This window comes from Chaetodon trifascialis, chromosome 14 (genome assembly GCF_039877785.1).
Source record: "Chaetodon trifascialis isolate fChaTrf1 chromosome 14, fChaTrf1.hap1, whole genome shotgun sequence".
Taxonomy (NCBI): domain Eukaryota; kingdom Metazoa; phylum Chordata; class Actinopteri; order Chaetodontiformes; family Chaetodontidae; genus Chaetodon; species Chaetodon trifascialis.
In genome coordinates, this window is record NC_092069.1 from 7,030,591 (window position 1) to 7,051,451 (window position 20,861).

At 39.3% G+C, this 20,861-nt stretch overlaps 1 protein-coding gene across 2 annotated transcripts in view; it reads left to right on the forward strand.

Annotated features, from left to right (window-relative positions):
* Nucleotides 1-20,861, forward strand: part of LOC139342397 (leucine-rich repeat and fibronectin type-III domain-containing protein 2) — a 138,765-nt gene that overhangs the window by 43,494 nt on the left and 74,410 nt on the right. For both annotated transcript variants that reach the window (XM_070979478.1, XM_070979480.1), the window contains exon 2: nucleotides 4,097-4,227. The gene's annotated coding sequence lies outside the window, so the exon portion shown is untranslated. The remainder of the gene's footprint in view (nucleotides 1-4,096; nucleotides 4,228-20,861) is intronic.

Here is a 20,861-nt window from a genome sequence, read left to right on the forward strand (position 1 = left end):
CATTGGAAGGACTTTCACCAGACAACCAAAGTCAAGGTGGCCTATATAGACACAGGGTCCACACATGAGCAAATAAAGCACCTCAGTTATCCGTTTGTCCCTAAAACACATGTATCATGCTCACATTTAGCAAGCAGTATGCTGACTAAACTTATTATGATGAGCTACATTCACCCAAGTAAGCAGCCTCGATTCCCAGACACTGTGTAAAACATGAACAAAACGGAATGTGAGAATTAGCTTTTTGACATATTCTCAGTTGAAAACAGGACAAAGACGTATATTTAATGTTTTACCTCATTAGCTTCATTGATTGTTGTAAAGATATTCAACCTGAACCTTATAGTAGCAGCATTGTCTCAGAAGTGACAAGATGAGACCCTGCAGAATGTCTGCAGAGTGAGACCTTGTAAATAGAAGCAGTCGGTGAGAACTACCTCTGTTTAAAGTTTAAGCTTTGTTCTGAGGCTAAACAGACCGCTGCAATTGAATGTATTTGACAGCAACGTTATCTAACTAAAGTTTACTGGTATCTCCCAGGGTGCAGGAGAAAAGATTTTTATGGCATCACCTTTGGGAGTAACTAGTAAGTAGCAAGTGAGAGAGCTGGTGCAATCCTGCAGATTTCTTAGCCAACCTTTCTGCTAATGGAGTTGCAGAAGTATCTCCTGTGAAGAAGGCAGAGAGGCTCAAATGAGGCAGTGGAATGACAGGCAATAGACTGGAAAATATGAGAGAGAGAGAGGGATGGACTCAAGCTGATGTGTTTATTTGCCACTGTGGGTGCCCAGCAGAAATCTTAGTGGGTGAATGTATTTTAACTCCCCAATGCATAAAAAAGTAGACACAGCCTGTCTCCTACCATAAAAATCTTGAGAGATCAAACACACCCTCAAATGTTGTGACTTCTAGTTGTGCTTGATTTCGGAAGTTCGTTCAGGGCTTCAGCGGAAAGTTTGGGGTTGAAATCCTATTCAGTCTCAATGCGGTTAACTGTTTCTGTGCAATTTTTGAGGCAATCTCGTTCAATTTGATGGCCATCTGTAGAAACGGAGATTTGAATGCATGAATACATGAATACAAAGCTGGATCCGTCACATTGCAGTTCAGATCACATTTTGACAGAGAGAGACTATTTTAATTTTCAGATCATGTGTTACTGGCAACTAAATGGACAGGGTTTGTCAGGAGAGATGATTTTGAAACGCTATCAAGTCTTATTGACTCAGGTAATAACTAAAGGCAGGCGAGGAAAAGCACAAAAGAAACTCTTATAACAGGTGTCAACACACACGCTTCAGATTGGCAGTTTGATTTCTCAGGTAACTATACTACAAACCAAATTGCAGCCACCTGGCTTTTTCCACACAGTCCACCTAAGCTGAAGTGCAGCACAAAACCATCAATGACAGCTTGAGGTCCTCGTCTTGTGTAAATCATACAACGCAATCATGTCTTTTGTTCAGCCGTGAAACCATCACACAATGTCATCTGGTAGCAAAACGCAACACTGTGTTTTTTCACTGCACTATTCAAAGAAAGGAAGGATGCTTAATGACACTCACTGCTGACACCACTCAAACTGTCAGTCAGAGGAAAGACTGTGTGCAACATAGGAACTACCACCGAGGCAGCTCTATAAAAAGCGACAGACACAGCTAATGCATGGCATATTGAACAACTATAGACTCCCCAAAGCTTGCCAAGATGATTCATTTATTACAGATATTGCTGACTGGCATGTTAATCAATGATGCATTGAAACATTCAACGCACCTTGTTGACCTTATATCCTGTGCTAGCCAAGAGACACAATGACATACATTGAACATGAGGTTTTTTTTCTTTTAGTTTTAGCTCTGCGGAGTAAAGCACACTTTGTCTGAGAGAGAAAACTAATGTTAAACTGCTGTAGGCTGCAAAGTCATGCTCATAATACAAAGTTTTGGATTAAGAAATAAGGCTGTTAATTGTTAACTTTAATCAATGCTGAGATTCAAGGCTAATGGCCTGTATGACTTCTTAATGTGTTTTTAATGTCATGATCATGTCTCACCATTTGAATGAAAGTGCTTTCCTCAAATAGATGTGAAATACAGTATATATATAAGCCAGTGGCACGTGTGTTTAGACTAAGTCTAAAGCACTGGAGCAGCGTCTGTGTGCTTTGGGGGTATTTCTTTTGTGTATTTCTGTACAACATGGAAGACAAAAAAGAGGATGATGGAGGGGCTGACTTTCAGTGCACAAACAGATTTATGGTTCCATATATCTCTGCACCAGCACTAACACTCAAGCAGTTATTCTCAGCCAGAGCTTTACTGAGCAGTTGCCATTTTGAGAGAGCTGGTGTCGGTGTGGCTCACTGAATGTCTGTTCTCCAGGACGATCATACATTACAGCAACTATATAAGGGCACTTTAAGAAAAGACTTCAAAGAAGCAACTCAGATAGCAGCTGCCCAATCAGATCTCACTTTAGTAGGATAATAGCATTCAGGTCCCTAGAGGCAGAAATGAGGATGTGTCATAAATTATGAATTTCCATGAGAACGGATCTGGATGGCAGTGTCATGGAATAATTGGCCCAGCACTTAGCTTCAAGTGAAGCTGGCTGCTGACTGATTGATGTATGCCACAGGCACTTACCCCAAAAACATGTCGGCATGATTTGCAAAGTCAGCGTGACACAAAGAGACGCCCCCAATTATCATGTTGACCCAAGGCTCGATGATGTGGCAACTTCATCTTCGGGCCTGTAGGGCAGCATGGTGGGGTGCCGCAGGAGCCACAGCGGGGTTCAAGGTTAGAGGAGCCTTCTGAGATGATTGAAGGTGCACTCGAACTGATGTAAAAATACACCTGTGTTACTGACCAGATCTGCAAACTGTTAGTGCAACACTAAAAATGGGCTTGTCCTCAATGATATACACATCACAAATTTAATCCTTCTCAGATGCTGGTTTGGTCATTGGCACACTAGAAGAATTAAAATTAAAAAAAAAAAAAAAGGCACAAGCAGAGTGCTTTTCATCGAAACTAAGATAAAAAGCTCTCTGGCTAAAGAAATAACTGTCTGACAAGCAGCAACATTGCTTATTATTGCTTTTTAAAGGGACAGTTCACCATCCGTAACATAAGCTAACCCTTCTGGTGTTTAGCCATGCAGATAGTGTTGGGTTATTTGCTAAGGTATCTGCAGAAACAATGTCAGTTCCAACTCAAAGCTGTTGAATCCTGAAAGAATTTGAAAAACCCTCACAGGCTGTTTGCACTGTCACACCATGAGACACACCCACTGTAAATGTTTAGAATTTCAACAAAAGAACTAAAAGACAACGAATTTGGCCACAGGGGAAAATTTAAGGAATAGTTTGACATTTTGGGAAATACGTCATTGTTTTCTTACCAAGAGTTGGGGGAAAAGATCAATAACATGTTAACTTGGCATTAATATGGAGCTGGAGCAGAAGTGCATCTAGCTTAGCATAAGTAGTGGAAACAAGGAAACAGCTAGCCTGGTTCAGTCCAAAGTTCAAAAACATTAATCATCTACATCTGAAGCATATTAATGAAGTCATTTGGGTTCTGTTACATAAATTTGTCCACAAAGAGAAACCTTCAAGCATGTAATGTCTAATAAAACCACAGTTGGTTGTTTTACATTTCTGGACTAAATGTTAGGCAAATAAGTGAATTCATTATTAATTATTCTGCTTCATGATTCAAAATTTTGCAAATAAATGGTCATTTTAAATCAATGCAATAAGCCCATTCAGAAGAGCTCTTCCAAACCACAGTGAATTAAAATGCTTCCTGCATGATCTCTTTCATAAAAGCCACAGCAAATTCAGAAATTTGCAACCACAATAATCCCAAAAATGTTCTGTTGATTTTCTTTCTGCATCTAATCAATTCCTTCAAAATAAAGCTCCCCTAAGAGAATGAATCTTCCTCCAGGTCTCAGTCAGAGTTTTTGCAAACCCAGTGTTGTCTCTTCTCTAAAATAAAAGAATCAGATGCCACGCAGATGTCAAAGGTCATTGCGGTTTCTCATTCCCTGCTGCTCTCTGCCTCTTCCTGTTGTTTTCTTGCAGGTGAAAGAGTGAACGGATGAGGTGGAGGACTTCTTCCTCAGCACACACACTGAAACGACACCTTGCAACGCTCATCTGTGGGAGGAGGGGGAAGACTTGAGATTGTTTGTTGCCCGCAGGTGGAATTCAAGGTCAGCACACAGTACGCTCACACTCACACACACACACACACACACACACACACACACACACACACACACACACACACACACACACACACATAGTGTCAGGTTTGAGAACAAATAAATAGATGGAGGGATTGTCTGCTTTTTTATTGGCTGTGTTTGGTTTAAGAGGAGTCAAGTGGGTTGATAAGATTTTATGCATGAGCTACATCATCTTCACGAACAAATACTGTAATTGGGGAATAAATGAAGAATCCGTTCAATATCCAACACAGAATAATTGATTTTCAGATGATGGTTCAGATAAAAGAAGGCTTAATTGACGATTCCCAGAAGTCTCCATCTTTTCTCCTTCTATCCTTCCTCCCTTCCTTCTTTCCCTCTCATTTATTTTCACCACTCTTCCTTCCCACATATTTTGTTTCCTTCCTCCTGTTGTTTCCTTTGTCCTTCCCCTTGTCCTTTCTCCCTCCTTTAAAGTTTCATATATCTAAAGAAAATCACTAATCAACGCTTCCAAACACTTTGGTGGGCCGTCCAAGGTTTTTTTTTCCCTGTGAAGTCCACAAACTGGGAAAAATTTGGATTTTAATTGCTTCCCCATAGATTGCTGCCTCGCTGAGAAAGTAGGTTAATTGCATAAGAAGAGAGAGACACTTGTGACCTTCATTGAATGCTGCCAACTACGGTTACTGCAGCACACACGGTGCAGTGTTGCATTCGCAGGTTATTTAGCTATAGCTATGAAAAAAGCTGACAACCTGCATGTCAGCCTGTTTTATATGAATGTTGACATCGGTTTCAAAAAGCTTTTTTAAGTGTCAGTCCCGCAAAGCTTTCCTGACAGGATCATGTTTACTGTGTAATTTCTCAGCCTACATGTGTCAGCGTCAGGGCATCAGACGCACAGAGTTGTTCAGTGTTGTGATTGCACTACAGGTTGATTAGACTTATCAAAGCTGCTTTAAGGTGAAATCTAAGTGGAAAGTATAAACGTTAAATGCCTGGGTCCAAGATCACAACTGCATCAATGCTTTTTTCTGCTTCAGTTTTTGCTGTTTTTCATCCTTCCTTTCTTGTTTATTGTGAAGGAGAGTTGACCAGCCACACTTTCTCATCTATATTCATGCCGTGGTGGAGCACAGACAGCTCTGGCAGGAATCAATCAGATCTGCATGAACTGAGCCCCTCAACTCTCTCCAGCCTTCCTCCCTTCCTCCTCTCTTTTGTTCCATTCCTTCCCTCCTTCCACCTCAACATCTTTTCTTTGTTCTCTCCTCACTTCCTTCTTTTTCTTTCTTCCATTCTTTCTTTCCTTCCCTGTTTCCTTCCTTCCATCCTCCTTTCTTTTGTTATTTATTTTTTCGTATCTTTCTTTGTCGTTTCCTCCCTCTGTCCCTCCTTCCATAGTTCCTTCTTCCTCACTTCTCTCCTGATAACCTCTTTCTTTCTTCCTTCCTTCCTTCCTACTGTTCCTTCCCTCCTCCTTCCTGTCTTTCCCTCCCTCCCTCCTCCTTTTCTTCCTCCTTTATGTCTTTCCTTCCGTCTTTCCTTCACTCCATCTGTCTTTTGTTTGATCCTCCCTTCCCTCTTCCTTTCCTTGCTCTGTCCGTCTGCTTTCCCCATGATTTTCCTCATTTCTGCATTCCTTCCTGGTGAATGTGAACAGCTCTCACAGAGCCAATGATAGCTGGAAATGAGGTTAGGGCTGTGACATTCCCCTTAGGACCGATGCCATAGCACAGAGTCCTTGTAGAATATTCCACCAAATTACGTCACTAGCTGAGGATAATAATACCTGTTTTGTAGGTTGAGAATCTGAGGGCATTGTGAAGGACAAGCAGGGTCAGCTGAAAACACAGACAGACTGTAAATTGTGTATTGTTGTCAGAGAGGAATGATATCCATCCAAATGCAGGAGAAATGAATTGATATGGATTCCCGGATGATTTGATTTGATCATGCATGCTGATGCAGATATCTTTGCTTTCCATTCGTGGACACAGTGACCATCAGAATGTGAGCTAATCAGGATGGGAAATAGAAATAATAAACAAATGACACGAGATTCATCAAGTATTAAGAATTTAACCGTCGGGAACTCTCACCCAAACACCTGATCTGCAGCATAATACAGTGCCTGGCACACGTGAGAATACAGCAATTCAACGGTTGAGAAAATGTAGTGCCAAAGGGAAAGACTGAGTGACAGCACAGTAAAGCACTGAAAATATTCTAAATATAGCGTACACTTAAAATGATATTAAGGATTTTAGCTGGGCCTTTTTGTAGGTGGCTGAAATACTTTTTGCTGCTGACCTCATCACTAGCAGTCCATTACTTAGCTTCTGTGTCGGTACTCATGCTGCTTCTCCACACTGGGGGTGTAACAACTGCCTTCTACTATAGGTAACACACTAACTATGGATAAGTACCTCATTCAACCCCACTTCAAAAAATCCAATTCCAATCCCATGTCATCCTGCATTAGAAATAATGAGGAATTCATTAAGTGGTCTTATATTTATGGGGAAGCCTGAATTGTGTTCTATAATACACCTGTAGACCTGTTAACCTGTAGACTTAACAGTTGAGGCTACACACAACAGATGCCACAAGTACACTGGACAGCCTGTGGGGTCAGTGTGTTTGTTAGATGCTAGCATTATCCCAGTGGACAACACTATATTAATAAGTGTTTACCAAGTCGTAGCATACTGGCACAATAAACTAAGATGAGCATGCTAAATCTCTGAAAATTATTATTATTATGGGCATGTTAGCATGCAGCTTCTCGCTCAAAGCACAGCCTCACAGGGATGCGACAGACTCTCAGTCTTACACATTATTTGTTGTAGCCACTTAACAGTCATATGGTGTTAGTATAATATTGTCACTATAGCATATCTTCCTGGCTGTTATTGAGTTTGCCCACTCATTTGAAGAACCTCTAGAGAGGACGCACTGACTAACGGGAAGGAGATTTATTCACCACTTGGCTGTCAAAGGTGTACGTGTAATGCCCTAGTCAAAGTTTTACACTTTTAGCTGAATATTCATGTCACGCCCTAAGCTGCTCATACTTGTGCCAGGGCTATTACCTTGAGAGCTATTTCTTGTAAACACAGGTGATTATTCTTCATGAATACTTAAATTCTGATCTATATAAAGACAAAACCCTAATCACAACATCATTTGCTACCAGTGATATTAACAAATCAATAATGTAGTCCTCAAGGAAATGCCTGATTCTCCTGCTGCGTTTTGTCTTTCTAGAAACAGGCTCCTTGCCTGGAGGAGGACAATATTCAGTCTGTCACATCAAACACAGACTAATTGATTTGCCAAATAAAGATCTTCCCACAGTGCACCCCCCACACACTTTTAACAATAGCCAATGGAATTTTAATATGATCTCAATATGTCACTTCTCCACATATTGAGTAAGTGGAGTCTAAATCTCTGTGGACTGATCGCATTACAGTGTAATGAGTTGAGACTATTTGATTAAAGAGTTGTTAAGACTTTTTATCATCCAGTTTTCAAGTTTCTACTTTTGAAGTCATGTTAAACACGCAGATTGGCAAATAACATGTTCACATCCTTTACTTTTGAATGTCAGGCCACCATTTAACCAGTCAAATTGAATTAGTCAATCGTTTAGGTCAATGGAATCTCCAGACAAAGTGGACAATTTGGACAATTGTCCTAACCCACAGCTAGCTGCTACTGCCAGCACCACCTCTACTGTTTATGTGGTATGTCAAAACCCCACCTCCACCTGTAGAGTGCCACTGATTGTAAGCACTGGACAGAAATCGTGCAAAATGGACAAGATTGTCCAGCATGATCATCATTTCAAGAGACACTGTGCGTTCATTTCACTTTGCTCCCTGTACCAACTGACTAGCTCAGTACCTGGGACATAAATCAACCAGGGGGACATATAGAGTGTGGAATCCTGCCTGGATGCGCTGTTGAACACAGAATATATACTGCAACTGCATATTGTCCAGAGGCAAAAGGCATACTTTCTGTGACAGAGGAAAAGAAAACTTTTGGGAACATGACCTACTGCAATGAAAGTGAAGCGCCATCAATCTTTGGAACAGCGCAGACATGCATTGTTTCCTCTGCAGACATCTTTTAGAGCGGGTGTGCTTGGAAGCCTTTCCTAAGAGATCCGTGAATAGAATATGGAGAAATATATGATGTTTTTAAACATTACCCAAACAAACTGAGTTCAAAGAACTAAAGCAAACTTCATAGTCAAACAAAATAGGGTAAAGATTATATAAAAAACTGGCTGATGAAACTGCAGCAGAGAATCTTATGTGCAGCAAAATGGCTTTTTTGCCTCCTCTGAATCCCCTGATCAGAAAATGTCTGAATAGTGAGATCCCTGAATAGCTCTGCCTCCTACAGCAGCTGTTTATGAACTTGTCCCAAAACTGTCACCGCGGTTGATGATCGGTACTAGGGATGAGGTTTGGAGAGGAGGATCACGTCAGCCCTTTCCTCAGAAATCTTTCAATGGCCCAATCTTTTGCTGTTTGGCCCTCGGAGCTGTCTGATTTGTGCGTACTGGTCACCTGTCCCACATGCGTGGGTGAAACTGAAAATGAGCCTGCAGTCAGGAGTGTTGTTTCTCATGCTTGCGTCATTGCAGTTGAGACAATGAAGTGCCAGGTGGTTAGACAGTGCCTGGGGTTTCACCATGTGCTGCTACCCAGAAGTACTTCTTTTCTTGTTACAGTAGAATATGACTTAATAAAGTGCTTTCTGTGACTTTTTGTCTGATAGATATAGATACACAGGAGCGCTGTGGGTAAAAAGACTGAGATGCAGCAGATGCATCATGTGAAGTGAAGACTGTGAGAGCTAGCAGGATGAGCAACTGGATACCTGGGAGCAGTTATGTTATAATATAGTGATGTGCATGCTTCCATTGTCATATATGTCTAAAAAATACATATCTCTTCTGCTCATTAATCATTTGACCACTTTTATACCAACAATCATCCCGTATTTCTGCTTGAATAGGCAATGAGTATGCGGTACAATGTGCTGTGTCCCCCATATGTGTGAAGTCTCAAGTATTCACGCAGCCATTGACCGACAACTGAATGCTTCCCACAAACGAATGAACACCCTGCAGTTAATCAATTTGCAGCTCCCACCAGACAAACAAACAGGTAGCTAAAACTGGTTAGGTGGCTATCAGGTAGCATGGATTCTGCCAGTGATTATCCTTAAATTCATAAAGTAGAAATGGCCTTGACAGTAATTACACACATGTAATCAATTGGAGGACACTGAATCCTCCCATAAACACAGATAAATAAAGTGGATTAGCGCGCCGTTGAGGCAGGCAACCCTGGGATACATAAGCCTTTACATGAAAACCATATTAAGCCTCTTCCTGCAGTAGCTGTTTTGGGCCTATTAGCACCTGATTTTATATATCTCCATTTAATACTTAGTAACTTCTCAGGTAAACATCCCATAACTGTGCTTAATGGCTTAAAGATCCACTTGTACCATTCATCACTTACGGATACATTACCTAATGTATTCATTTCCAGGATTACACACACACACACACACACACACACACACACACACACACACACACAAAACATATTAATTATAAAACAGTTACGCTTAAAAGCTTCAAACTTCAAGTAAATCAAGGATCTTCTTAAATACCAAATAAATGTGGTCTTCACCCTCTGGAGTGAATATTAGGCCAACAGAAGATTCACTCAAATTATATTCGATGTTTTTAGGGACTAGCATAGCAGCACAAACAACGTGGACATATGTTATATTTGATTTACTCGTGGTCACTCATGTTGTGTCCTCATTTCCTGCACTTTTCTTCTTCTGTCACTCTCTCAGCTCTACTTTAGATTCAATTAAATGCATATCTTACACTCTTACATCTGCTCCTAGCACATCTGCTCCTTGTTCCTCCTCTCTTCTTCGCTCCCTTCTTCTTGATACATTTTCATAACTTTTCCCTCTTTCTCCTCATCTGCTTTCTTCACACATCATCTTGTTTCTTAATTCTCTCCATTCTTTTCCTCAGTTTTCTCTTTCACTCCTGTGTCTGTGGTTCTCTGACTTATGCTGATGCCCCTGGACTGCTTTGTGTGGATGGTGGCTGAGGCTGCAGCTCATGAAAAAGTTTGTTACTCTGGTAGTCCGTAAGCCAGGTGCTAACTAGTGTAGCTGGGCAGACTGATCATTATCCGTATCAGTAAAAGTATCAGTATCTGTTCAATCAGCAAAATGATCAGTGGCATCTTCTAACCTAATATTAATCGGCAATGCAATTGTTGTGCCTTTAAAGGGTCAAATTGATTAATTATTGGCATACAATTATTATGAAATATATTCCCACATACCTCGTACTTTTCATCTTACTCACTCTAGTTTTTTTTATTTCTAACTAAAGTAACTTTTATGAACTGCCTGAACAGACAAAAACCCTGTGTTATTAGAAAAACCCTGTGTTTGCAGGGAAGAACATATTTGGATTCAGTACATCCCTACTAGCTGGCTAGCAAGCTTGCTCACCAAGGTGACACGACTGGATGACACATGACATGCAGAAAATAACAATCCCCCATTATAATGTTAGTGCAGACCTATTGATGGCCATTTTCACATTCACAGCGACTGAGGGCAAATGACACAAAGTTGAAATTATTTCAAGAACCTACACAAATAACTGAGAAAACAGCAATACTGATTGATTGAAAAGGGCAAAGAAAGTAACTTTCATAGTAGACCAGATTTACCAGGTTGTTATTCCCCCTGTGCTAACATGGAACATTTTCAAACAGCCATGATATTAACACACCCAGAATATTAATATTTATTTTCATGATTCCAAACAAACACAGATAAATATCAGAGGAGGAGAGCAGCAAAGTGACGAGAGGAACAAAAGAAATCCAAACAATTACACAAGCATGATTGCGCATCAAACTTATGAACAACAATTATCATCAAATATTCATTTTGTCATCTCATCAACCTTTGCCAGACAAGGATGCAGGCTGCCAAAATGTTTCATGCTGATGCACTTCAAACTTCAGAGAACAACCAAGTCATTTCAGAGTGATGTACTGACAATATTCTGGCAGCTCCATATTTCCTAATGGCTCAGTGTTGCTGATAATGCTCTCTTAAACGCTTAAGACACAATTTTATTTTAGTACAGGAATGGCCATTTATTTATTTCATTCATGAATATTCTCAGTACTTTCGTATTTGCAGGTTTGATACAATTTCAAGCTCTAAAAAATGCATGCAACCACTAGAGAAGATGTATAATGGCATGAAACTAAAGCAGGAAGTTATATGAGTTGCTGTTCACTGGAAGCACAGAAAAGGTAACTGTATCTCTGACGAGCAAGGTGGTTATCACTGACTCATAAATGCATTTCATCCCACAGCTCACAGTCACTCCTGAGCCATCATCCTATCAAGGACTCTAACAGAATGTGAAATTAAAACCAAAAAATCTCAGCGTTAACCCCTATTCAAGAGTGTCAGACATTTGATGGAAAAGCCTCTCAGCATAGTCATCCTCAAAAAGACAGCAGCCACCTGAAAAGTGCCTGCCTTGATTAAAAAGTATTGACTGAGAATAGAAGGGCGGCTGGGCTATTTTCAAGGAGTCAAGAAGAAAAAATGCCCAGCTGTGTTCTACAAACTCCCAGCGTTTTATTTGTATGGTTTTATGGCCTGTAGTTCCTTTCTCGCTTTCTATTTAGCCTATTGAAAGCGCAAAGCCTTGTGAGTGATAGACTTGTTAGCTATGATTTTCGCTGGGAAGGTGCTTGAATGGCAGTTTGTTTGACACTGGCATTTGTATCGAGCACACTTTTGAATCCTAAACAAGCATGAGAAATGTATTTAGTTTTCAATCTTTTGCACATTTAAAACCACAATAGCAGGAACAGACAGAACATTTTGCAGCCTACACAGCCTTTCGAGTTGAGTGTTAACAGTTACTGTATATGGAGTTGGCTGTGCTTGTTGAACAGCTGTTTGTTCCGATGATGTGAAAGTAATTCAGATGAGCTGAACAGTCTTTGTTCAGCTAGTGGTGGGATGCAAATTATGAAGTGCTCAAATGTCCAATATGGATGTAATTCCTGGTGACAGTCACATGAGCTTTGCCATGGATATTTATCATAAACTATTTTCAGCCTGATCTTATCTCCAACACCACCATCAGGTAACTTCCATTAGTTCAAGTTATTAGTTACTCTTTAGAGATCTGAGCTCTGAGCGCCATGGGGCGTCTTTTTAGTATGCGTAGGTTCCCATTTTATTTGTTTTCTGCAAACGCCCCCAGGAACCACATGCACACAGCATGCACATGGTTGGTAATGCACCAAAGAAGGCAGCAATGCATTAACATTGGTAGGGAACAAGAAGACTCGGAAACATGGGTGCAAACAGGATAAAAAATGTTATGAATTCAAATGATATGATATGAATTCATTAAAAGCGTTTGTTAAACCTCCACAAAATGTGTTTTACTGTGTAATATTGAACAAACAATGCAATGCAAATATACTGAACATCTGCATGAGAAAAAGAATAAAAATCTCTATACTGTTAGCATGCAAGATCCTGTATCAGTCAACCCCTTTGTGAAATGACACATTTATGTGCATTAATCTGCTTTTTATATCTCACTTTGTCTGTGAGGGATCTAGAATATCTGAAATGTATAAATTAATGTTTGTCTGAAGTAAACTCTTTGAAGATGCAGCAAAGAGAATTGCAATCAATCTAAAGTGGGGGCATACACTGACATCACATGCTGTCTTGGGAAAATATTTTGTTTTCCCTTAATTTCCCTTTCAGACTCCCAGTTGGGTTAATTGCGCTTTATGTAAAGATGATGTTATCATCAAATGAATTACAGACTGATACAGAACACCATTTTCTGGAATTGCTGCCTGGGTTTAATGATGCACAGTAATTCTCAATAGCAGAAGACTATTTGAAAACACTGTTCAACACAACAGGTGACTATTTAATATCACTGTCAGCGATCTGAGGATGTAAAATGTGATACATGGATTCATGTATTTTAAAGACAGCTGTTGGTGAAATGTTGACGCTCTTGCAGCAGTGTGTCTAGGTAGTAAATAGAGAAAAAACAACCCACAACAATAATGGATAAACTACCTCTAAGAGGCCACATGGTTGGAAAAATATCTGACGATTAATGACAACAAAACAAAGCCATTCTTCGAACTTAAACTTAAAAAATAATAGTGATCTGCAACTGGAAGTATATTTCCCAGTTCCAGTAATCAAAAAGAAAAGATAACAATAAAAAAAACAAAAAAACAGCAGTGGTCTTTTTTTAGAGCGTGACTGAGCGACTGCTGACAAAGCTTTTCATGTTTTATTGATCAAAGGAGCCATTGATAGATGTATGCGCTCTTCTCCATCTAATTAAATGATGGCATATATAGTACTGCCAAACAAAAACAGTCCCACATCACTGAAATGTGGAGCAACTTTTCGTTTGCCACATTAGAGGAGCTGATGCATGCAGTGAGCCATCAGAAAGAACCTACCCTGTTTCTTCAGTCATGTCTCTCTGGGGTCTTTCGGGTGTTTCTGTGCTTCGGTTATTGCCACCAGCAGATAATTTGGAGCAGTCCGCAAACAGAATGCAGCATATTATTAAGAAATATCAGTCTTTCATGAAAGAGAACGAAAGCCATTCAGTCACATTCAACTGACATTGTGAATGCCCAGCTGAATATTTTGTATGTTTTCAAAAAGTTAATCAAATATGACACAGTCAGAAATTCACCTGAGCATGTGTCTGTGGGTCACTTTGGTACAGAGATGTTGATCAGGGATTTATTTCAATCAACTTGCTTTAACATAATGCAATTCATCCTATGAATGAACTGATAAAACATTTGAACAAATAGAAAATGACTGACTGCAGTTCATTCATTTGTGAAATTTTCAATATTTATTTTATATATTTATCTTTTGATTTGTACGTTTTATTCAATAGTTAATCTTAAATGTTTCTGTAGCAGAATACATGTTTTAGGACTGTTCTCAAATCTTATTGTTTGGACCCGTTCTCTTAGTAGATAAATATGCTTGTGTGCTACTAATTCGCCACCTGGATCACGTTCAAATATTCCTTCTGGTGCACAATAAACAAGATTTCTGACCTGTTTTCTCAGGTTGTAGCTGCATTTCCTCTGTGTTTTGGGGGATGAACAGGCAATGGTACTGCACAGCAGAGACAGTGCTGAGGTCAGGTGGATGGCTCTTTGTTTAAAGCACATTTGGACAACTGGAACCAAAGTTCCTGTCCTGCATTTCATGTGTTGTTGGGGTGTGGAAGACCTAAATGCAGCAACTGCTAAGAACTGCTCATTGATGTAATTGAGTTAAGATTTCCATGTAATTCTCAGTTAACAGAATTATTATTCCAAATAAATTATATTGTGACATACATGAATAGTTTAACAATGGTCTTTTATCCATCCTCTATAAGTCTCCAGGTACATGAGAAGCATTGGGAGCTCGGTGATGCACTGAATTATGTCCAGTACAAGTTGGCAGCCTAGAATACTGCCTAGTGCTTGGCAACAAAACAAAAGCAAAAACAAGATAAAACAGAAACAAAAACAAGAATCAAACCAAATCAAGCGAAGACAACATAATTAGCAGGTACTAGAGTTAAGCATAAAGCCATTATAGCTAACAGCCTGAAGCTTTTTATTGTTTCTCCTCAGTTCTGCACCTTGCTGCACTGTATGCAGTCTGTTGGGCTCAGGGGTCTGAGCCAACCAGACTGCTGAGAGGGAGACAGCAAGCACATCCTGTTTTATCTGTGTCTGTCAATAGGCACTGCTTTGACATATATTTAATGCCAACACTAATGCAAGATTGTGACATACAAAGGTTGTCCATTTACATAAAGCAGGTGTACACTCACCAGCTCCACTCACCCAGTGTGTGGTTACGCATCACTTAACTGGAAAACATAGCAAACCTACAAGTCTGGAGGGAATAAGCATAAGTATAAGCAACTGAATATGTCATTGGGATTTTTTCTCTCAACAGGTTCCATTTTTGAATGTATAAACCTGCTAAAAATAGATTATTAAATTAATGTTTGCAAATTGAAATTAAAGTGGGAAAGTCAAACCATATAAATTCAAATGTTTTACAGAGTATTTCAATGCCATAAATTAGATTAGATTAGAGATTCAATCTTGGTTCAGTTTCACAAATACATATTGAGTTCCTTGTGCATCCTGAGTGTGTAAAATGGAATCATTTTTGTTGTTTTGGTTCTGGTTGTTTCAGTAATTTAGGGGTTGAGTTCCATTACATCTCAGATCATTTTTGTTTAGATTTAGTTATGTTTAATGGTAATGGTTGTATTTTTATTGTATCATGTTTGAAGTTTGAAATGTAAATTCTTGGACTTCAGGAAGAATAGTCTTCACTGCAGTGAGGACTAATGGGGATCCGTCATAAATAAATAAGAATGACCCGAAACACAATCTTATGGAGGACATATTTTTCCGCTTTTTTCCTTTCTACAACACCAAAATCAAATCCCTGAATTTGAGTTTTATCACTGTGGTGTGTGGTTACCAGTTCAACAAACCACACTGAGGTTTGTGAAGGTGCACCGAACACATCCTGAGTAGATTTCTACATCACTGCACCAAGGTGAAAATCTCAATACCCAAAATTCAGCAAAAACAAGATTTCCATTTCCGGCCACTGCTGACACAAACCCGATGGAAAACAAAAGAAGAGATAGAAAGGCTGAATATTTTTTATCTGCGTATTACAGTGTTAAATCTGTGTTAAATGGGGCATTTTCAGTGTTTTCAGATGTCTGCATTAAAATGACAACTTCCCTCATCATCTGTGATTAACCCTGACAGGAAGCAGAGTCTGGTGGCTGGCTGTCACACTGAAGCACTTAGCAACTGAGATCTGTCCACGGGCATCAGCAGCAAGTCAGCACCATCACTACAAACCAACTTCCAGTGTATCCATCCATTAGTCAACTTACACTAAATCCATAAATGTGGCAGGACTTAACCTTAATTATACTCTGTTTTTTATCAATGGGCAATAAATGGCCTCTGAGTGAATAAGCCTTTGATGTTAATAAAAATGGCTTGATGTTAATTAAAATCTGATGACAAATTAATTGGCTTTCTGTTTGAAAGCCAATTAAAACAGTCCAAATGGTCTGAGCATACCCTGTTTGTAAAGCAAGTGATGCTTTTAAGCCTCCAGCATCAGACATGATTCATCAAATTTCTCGTAATACTTCAGAGATGTTTTCCAAACCTGATGTGTAAACTGCAGCAACAGTCAAAACAAAATGTGTATTGATTTCCATATTAGATTTCCTAATGCAGTTTTAACCCCATGGTTGTTTGCCTTAAGAAAGAGTGAAAACTACAGGAAAGAGTCGCCATGTATTCATACTGTATAGACTGACCTTTTTAAATGCCATCCTTTGGTGTGAAGGACTGACCCTCTGCAGCAGGAAAAGCAGTATTGCCACTTCAACACCACCTCCGTGCATGAACTGTCCTTCTGGTGACGCAAATGTACTTGAAGATTTTTCGAGAACTTCCTGAGTAATGGTTTAACCAGAAAAATGTTAAAGGTGGAGTGAGGAGAAATGGTGCAAAACTAATCCACAGTCAGTTGATCATGCAGCTTTGCATGGCTGTATGATGCGAGATAAAATGATGTCATTAAGCTTATTTTCTAAGTCTGTTTTGGATGTAATCCAGCTCACTTTCATTTACATTCTGCATACATAAGCGAGTACATTACAACCTGACAGGAGACAAACATGAGCTTCAGGCCAAGGCTCTTTATGTAAGCCTCATCCCAATATTCTCCCAAAACAGATTTTACAACAACAAAGAGTTTTGGAATTTTAAATGTGGTATTACCCTTGCATACATAATGCATCTTCCCCTTGTGTACTTGTCATGAGCTAAAATATTCCATCTCATGTACGGCACTGGAGGGCTCAACTTACACAGTCAATTACTGTATGCGGCTTCATCATATATCTTGCATGCAAATGAGACTATAAATACACCGACTCATCTCTCCAATGCATCACACTGTCGGGGTGTTAAACAGTGTGCTGTGACACATTACAGGTCTCTCACTGTCTTGCAGCTCTTCACAATGGCTCCGTCTCATGCTATGAGCGGTTTTCAGTCATGTAATCTCAGAGCTTCTGCAAAAGGATACAAGTTTTCACACTACCTGGCAAGCTGTAACAAATTAGATATAGTAATAGCTTCATTTTATGTCCTTGTAGACAGATGTTTTTGCCCGAAGAAATAAAAAGCATAGACAGAATACCTAAAAAGAGCAGGAGCGGCACACATCAACAAATGCAAGGGGAAACACATTAGCTACAGACAAAGGGCGTTCTTTTGGCAGTTTAAACTGGTTTGTTAAAAAACATAAACTTAAATTATTTATGGGTGAGATTTAGAAAATTTCTGTTCTGCTTTGTGACAATATGCCTGCTATTAATATCTATATTCAAATCAATATAATAAATGAATACGAGTTTAGCTACTCCCTCATTTAATTGTGTGGAACAGTACTAAGATATCAGTTCATCAAAATGAACGTTTCTCAGTTATACATACAGCTACAGCCGGCAGATAAAATAAATAGTATGTTTTTTTCTTCAGCCTATTTCAGCCAGTTTGATGATGATGTAGCTCACGTGCTTTATGCTGCATACAAGCTATGTTTCGAATAATGGCTGGAGGAGAAAGCAAGGGTTGAAAAAACTGCCAGTGGCTCTAATATTATGTGCAGGTTAACTACACATAGTGTTTCCATTTCCATTTCCATTTCCAGTGTAATACCTAGTGTAAGTGTTACTGTCAGATTTCAGCCCCTACTGTGCTATATGTGTGTTAATTTCTGAGCTCAATATTAATTTTGTAGGAAAATCCAAGTACCCAAAGATAGCAGTAACTACATTTCAAATGCCAATGGGAGCCTTACACATCAGTGAGCTTTCCACAACATGGTCCTGCAAATATTTCACACAAAAAAACATGTTGAGAAATAAAAGGTTTCTTTCTCATAAAAACACTCTGGGACTTTTGATTTGAAACAGATATAGGAAGTGTTGAGTTTGAATTAACAACATAATGAAGTAATTTCAACAGGGCAAATGGGAGTGCACCAAAACAAGGCTCCATACTAAAATATGACCAATTAATTAGAAATATAGGCATGCTTCTATTACAAGCCTACTTCAAATAAAGGCCTGCCTCTAATACAAGACTGTTTCAAATAAAGGTTTGTTACCCTCTGCAGTTGAAGATAATGAAGGTCCCAGCCACTATTTGAGGAGATATCGTAGATCTCTTTTTAAATTTGCTTAAACGGTTGTTGTAGTATTACTATTGGATTTTATTTTGATATAATTAGGTCTTATCGCTAGCATTCTGTTGACACTTCTCTAAAACTAAGACCCTCTTCTCCAGCAATGGTATTATCGTTTCCCGACAGAAGAACTTTATTCCCAAACCAGTCCAATAACTGCAGTTTGGCTTTTAGCGCCATTTAGTTGCTACTACTAATTTGAAATGCAATTTCCACTGAAATCAAACATGTTCAAGGTATTAATATATATTTTATGGCAAAAGAGATGTCAAAAATTCAGATGATGATTTGAACTCAGTTTTGATCAAATATGCATTTCGGCTATGTGCACTATAATGCACAGAGAGCAGTAAGCTACTGTGTTCTCAACCCAGCAGATCATTGGGTAAAAATACTTTCACATTCATAGGCATTCATCACCTAGTATAGTTGCTCAATGTAATCATAAAACAATTTCAAATATCAAATATCCGTGACCATTCAGCATCCCAACACCCCATGTACATGGCTTTACAGCACACTTGAAACTGGTTGCAACTGTTCAGTGCCATGAGAATGATTAAATGACTGGTGGTTTGAGCCAGGGTAACATTAATTCCTCTCAAGCAGATTTTCCTCAAACAGAGATGAATTATGAAGCAAAAGCCCACTGAAGCAATCCACAAGCTGTGTCAACGATGCTGCAGAGCTAAAGATAGAGCCAACAATAGGTCAGGTTCACCTCCCCTGCACAAAGCCTACAGCATTGTAAAAATGCAGTAGGTTCAATACAGAGGTGGTTCAAAAGCCAGAAGAACATGTTTAATGTTTTACTAAAATGCCAGACCTGTCACAGAAGACAGTATAGGCCTACAGCATATTGCAATGCAACACTGTACATATGCTTGTATATCTGGAAGAAGTGAGAGGAAAGTTGGACCATTGGCACTCAGAAAACAGCAGTTTAAGTGGGTGAGACAATGTGTTACTTGGTGCGCTGGTGTGTGAGTATATGATTAAAGCCGAGACAGGAAGAAAAGGAAACTGAGCTCTGTGTCACAGTGTTTGTTCAGAAAGTTTGCTAAAGCTTGCTCAAAAATATATTTGTCTTCCTTGCAAACTGAGTCTATTCTCATCCATCTCATGTTTTCCCCACTGGGTTGAGCTAGATTCTCAGTTCAAACCACGGTGTTGTAAGTGCAGGATGAGTCAAGTAAAGTCAACTTTATTGAAATAGCTAAGTATCACAAATCACAATTTACCTCTGTGGGCTTTCAAATCTATGCATATAACATTCAATATATGTGTGTACAGAATAAATTCACAACAGAAAATCATAAAATGTACAATTACAATGACAGAATGAGATTGTAAAACATAAGTGGACAGATCCAGAAGGACAACTGGGCAGGACAAAGTTTGCAGTCTGTTAGTTGAACTGTCTTGGGCAGGATAAATATGGACTGTAAGTACTAATGTTAATGGATTCATTGAGAATGACACCAACCCACCAGAAATAAAGTGGTAACAGGTATGAGGCCTGATGTACTGAAGGATAAGTACTAATTGAAAGTTGAAGCAAAAACATGAGTTTTCAGTGTAGATTTAAAGGCATCAACAATGTCTGCCAGCTAACTTCTTTGTAACTGTGGTGACAGACAGGAGCCCAGGATTCTGAGAGCAGAGAGCACTGGATGGGACTTAAGGTTTAATGAGATCAGAGAGATAAGAAGGGACGAGCCCATTTACAATTTTCAAGTCATCATGAGCACCTTAAAGCCTCACCTGACATGGTGAGGGAGTCAGTGAAGTAAAGCTAAAATTGCCTAATGAGCTTTGAGAGATCACATAATTGTTGAGACTTACTGTTATTTTATGTCAAGCAGGGGCCATGGCCAGCATCTTAGTTTTATGGGAATTTAGGAGCAGGAAATTACATGACATGCAGGATTTCACAGCAGATAAACAAGCCTCTTTCCAATTTGAGCATCATCATTTCCTTTTGCAGGCAGATGCAACTTGGTATCATCAGTGTAGCAACGGAAATTAATTCTGAAACTACACAGAATTTGGTCGGGGGGGGTGCAATATATAAGGTAGAGTCCATATTTCACATCAGAAAATAATGATGTATGTATGTATGTATGTATGTTGTTTGAAAAGCCACTTGAAAA